The sequence below is a fragment of the Lathyrus oleraceus genome, chromosome 1, assembly GCF_024323335.1.
Source record: "Lathyrus oleraceus cultivar Zhongwan6 chromosome 1, CAAS_Psat_ZW6_1.0, whole genome shotgun sequence".
NCBI lineage: Eukaryota > Viridiplantae > Streptophyta > Magnoliopsida > Fabales > Fabaceae > Lathyrus > Lathyrus oleraceus.
Genome location: NC_066579.1, coordinates 146,869,844 through 146,874,384, shown reverse-complemented (window position 1 = coordinate 146,874,384; position 4,541 = coordinate 146,869,844). Strand labels below are relative to the sequence as shown.

Below are 4,541 nucleotides of genomic sequence, written 5' to 3'. Positions count from 1 at the left end.
CTAATTCTCTAACACATTCATCAATGATATCTAAGGCATAACACGCGTCTCCCATCACAGGTGCCATAAGAAATTTCGAAAGTATAAATTCTGTTTTCTTGTCACCTACCTCAAAGGTCAACTTTCCTCTCTTGACATCTATTATGGCTCCTGCAGTCGATAAGAATGGTCTACCTAGAAGGATTGGTATATCATTGTCCTCTTTGATGTCCATGACAACAAAATCAGTAGGGATAAATAACTGACCTATCCTAACAGGAACATCTTCTAAGATGCCTATCGGATACTTAACAGATCTATCGGCTAACTGAAGTGACATATTAGTGGGCTGTAATTCTCCTAAGTTTAACCTCTCACAAACCGCTAAAGGCATTAAGCTCACACTAGCTTCTAAGCCTAGAAAAGCTTTTTCGATGACATGACTTCCCAAAAGACAAGGAATGGACAAATTTCCAGGATCTTTATCTTTTTTGGCTAATTTATTTTCGGAAATAGCATTACATTCCAAAGGCTTCAGATCGTCAAGTCTACGTTTGTTGGTAAGGATGTCTTTGAGAAACTTTGCATAAGAAGGTATTTGGGTGATGGCTTCTGTGAAAGGGATTTCTACATGAAGTTTTTCTATAACTTTAATAAATTTTTGATATTGGTTATTGATTTGGGTTTGTTTAAGTCTTTGCGGATATGGTATAGGTGGTTTATATGGCGGGGGTGGTACGTAAGTTTTATCTTTAGGTTCTTCTCCTTTTTCTCGACCCTCCTGGTTTTCAGATTCCTCTGGTTCCTTTACTTCGTCTGTGGGTTTGGTACATTCCTTAGAAGTTTTGGGTTCACTCAGTCTAGGGTTTGGTGGCTCATCATAAGCGTTCCCACCTCGTAGGGTAATGACATTGGCTTGTCCTCTCGGATTTTGTTGAGGTTGTCCAGGGAACTGTCCTCCAGGTGTGGTCTGAGGGGCTTGGTTTAAAGCTACCTGAGAGATATGGGTTTCAAGCATCTTGGTATGAGTTACTATTTGGTCAACCTTGGCTCCTAATTGGGTAATCAGTTCATTAACATGAATGTTTTGGTTCGTGAACTCTTTATTTTGTTGGGTTTGAGCGGTGATAAAATTTTCCATAATTTTCTCAAGGCTCGACTTTGGTGACACAGGTTGCATAGGTTGATTTGATCTTGGGGCTTGATAACTAGGTCTCGGAGGTGCATTATTTTGGATTGGGTTATTGTTTTTATAGGATAAGTTCGGGTGATTCCTCCATCCAAGGTTATAGGTATTAGTATATGGGTTCCCTTGGGTGTAGTTCACTTGCTCAGAGTGGGTTTCATTTAATAGACTGTATTCTGCATATTGGTGTCCTTTGGTTCCACATATCTCACAATCCGACGAAACTACGGCTGCAGTATTCGGGTTTATGCACATATGCTCGACCTTAAGGGCTAGCGCGTCCATTTGAGCTTGCATCATGTCTATAGAGCTTAGTTCATGCACTCCTCCTTGGGCTTCCTTCTTCTCTACTGTCGCTCGTTCGACTCCCCATGATTGATGGTTTTGAGCCATATCTTCGATGAGGGCATTAGCTTCAGGATAAGGTTTGTTCATCAGAGCACCGCCTGCGGCAGCGTCGATGGTCATCTTAATGTTATAGTGAAGTCCATTATAGAAGGTTTGAATGATTAACCAATTTTCTAAACCATGATGTGGGGATGCTCCTAACAACTCTTTATATCTCTCCCATGCTTCGAACAGTGATTCTCCTTGGTTTTGGGTAAATCTAGTTATATGGTTTCGAAGAACGGCGGTCTTACTTGGGGGAAAATATCTAGCAAGGAATACTCTTCTCAGGTTATCCCAAATCATAATGGAATTGGGTGGAAGGGAATCTAACCATGATAGGGCTTTATCTCTGAGGGAAAAAGGGAATAATCTAAAACGTATTGCCTCAGGAGAAGCTCCATTGGTTTTAAAAGTGTCTGCTAATTGAAGAAAGATTTTTAAATGTTGGTTTGGGTTCTCAGTAGCGAGACCCGTGAATTGTCTCAGTTGCACTAGTTGCAACAGGGATGGTTTAAGTTCGAAATTATTAGCTGGGACGGTTGGGTTTACTATACTAGAACTAGGTTCTTCGTTGGATGGTTGAGCGAAGTCCTTAAGAGGTCTTTGGTTTTGATCTTCGGCCATAGCTCTCTTAATTCTATGCAAGCATAAACGTGCGCGAGCGTAACGTTCAGGTTCTGCTAGAGGGTACACTAAACTTAAACTTCCGGTGCTGCGAGTTCTTCGCATTGACCGGCGGGAAATAACCTAAGTCTAAACGATATAACAACAGGGAAATGAAATTTGACAAAATTGGTCCTCGGCAACGGCCCCAAAAACTTGATTCGTGCTTTTCTCAAGTATACGAACGCGTCCGATTAATATAAAAGATTGTCAAATCCACAGAGACCAGGTGTCAATCTATCGTTATCTATTGTTATGGTGTTTATCAAAGGCAATCAAAATAGGTGTTTTTAGAGTGTGCAATGAAAAGTAAAATATTAAATTTAATTCAATTAACAAAGACAGGGTCGAGTGTAATTCACATAATCAATTAATAATCCAAGTACTTGCTAGTAGAACTACTTATGGGCAGTGTTTCCTACTTTGAAAAGAACTAATTTAATAGGAACTGTCGCTTTCACGTATTCAGGACTGAGTTGTACTCCCTAATCAAACCCTCTTATTGTCACTTATAGAAAGGCACGCATTGCGTTAGAGTAGTAAACCTATTTTTAAGAAATATAGTATCTTGACTAAGTTGAAAAGTATTCTAACCTGGATTTCTTAACCAAAAGAGGTTCTCACGAACCAGACTCTAAACTTATAAACGCATCCGAATTTAGTTTTAAAATCTCTTTTCTTCTTAAGTTAAAAACTCCTAATGAACTAAACAAATTGCTTTCGCTGTTTTTGAAATAGTTAAAAATAATTAAGTTTAAAAAGAAGTTGGACGGCTTTCGATCTTACCCAACGGAATTGAAGTGCGGGAAAACTTAAGTTGAAAGTCAAAATAGCCCTTAAGTGTTTCTACGAACAATTGTACGGATTATCGGTTCAATTACGATCCTTAATTCTAACCTTATAGATTTAGTTAGACATGGTAAAGTAAGAGTGCATTAATTTAAATAAAAGTAGTGCGAGTGCGGAAAGTAAATAAAAGTAGTGCGAGTGCGGAAAATAAATAAAGTTAAGCGAGTGGGAGAAATAAATAAAGTAAAGCGAGTGCGAGAAATAAAATAAACTAAAGCGAGTGCGAGAAATAAATAAGGTAGAGAGAGTGCGAGAAATAAATAAAGTAAAGCGAGTGTGGGAAATAAAATAAAGTAAAGCGAGTGCGGGAAATAAAATAAAGTAAAGCGAGTGCGGGAAATAAAATAGATAAAGGCAAAGTAATAAAAACCTGCTCCAATCGGATGGTTAAATAAAATGCAAAGCGGAAATGAATGTGAAATCGGAGTCGAAAATACGGTGAATTTCAGTGTCATCACTCACATCTAGGGTTTAAGAACCTCAGTGCAAGGAGCTCAATCAAGATTGGTTTACTATGGCTCTAAGCATCATATATGAATCCCCATGGTATTTTATGTTATTTTGATCAAGAATTCATCAAGAGTTTTGAATTGGTTTGCCTTGGAAACCCTAGTCCATCTGGGTATCTTGTGTAACTTCTTCAACAAGCTTCTTCAACATTTGATCAAATACTTCAAGGGATACTTAAAATTTCATCAACTTATGAATATATTATCCTCCATGATCCCCAAAAGTCAAGAGAATTGCAAGCTAGCAAGTTCGTTCTTGGTGGTTGACTAGACGAATTCATTTGATCAAAACTGGAGTTTCCTAGACCCTATCTCCTATAATTTTATCATATGAAAATTATTCCAAGAGAAACATTACTCTAAATGAAATTCCAAACAACTTTCATGTTGAGGTCTAGAGTTAGTTTTTCTTGGAAAGTCATTTTTTATAATGAAAGATTATAGGTCATTTTGTCTAAACCCTAATTTGGAGGTCAACTTCCCAAGGCCATAACTTGCTCATTTTTTATGAGATGAAAGATTTCCCAGTTACACAATCAAATTCAAGATGTATACTTCAACTTTTGTGTTTGGAGAAAGAGCTAATTCAACTTATATGAGCATGTCATATGAGGATATATTATAGGTCATTTTGGACCAATGCCATTGAACAAGTGATTTTCCTCAACTTCAAAAATGCATAACTCCTTCATAATAAATCCAAATGAGGTCAAATTTGTGACCATTTTGAAGTAATTTGATAGATCTACAACGTTTATGAAGTAATGTTTCTCATTTTAAGCTCACATAAAAAGTTAGCCAAGGTGGAATAAGTGAACATATGGCTTGACACTTAGAAATGTTTTTGACATGTTTGATTTTCCAAACTTCCACCTCAAAATTCATCATGATCCAAGCTTCAATTGAAAACGTGTTCAACATGAAAGTTGTTCCTCTTGATCTAACATTTCCAAAAAGTCCAATTT

The 4,541-nt window shown here is 37.4% G+C and overlaps 1 non-coding gene across 1 annotated transcript; it reads left to right on the top strand.

Moving 5' to 3' along the window:
• The first annotated feature begins 1,688 nt into the window (after positions 1-1,688).
• On the top strand, positions 1,689-1,795 carry LOC127116533 (small nucleolar RNA R71). Its single transcript, XR_007801361.1, has one exon. It is a non-coding gene; the product is annotated as a small nucleolar RNA R71 (small nucleolar RNA).
• The last annotated feature ends 2,746 nt before the right edge of the window (positions 1,796-4,541 follow it).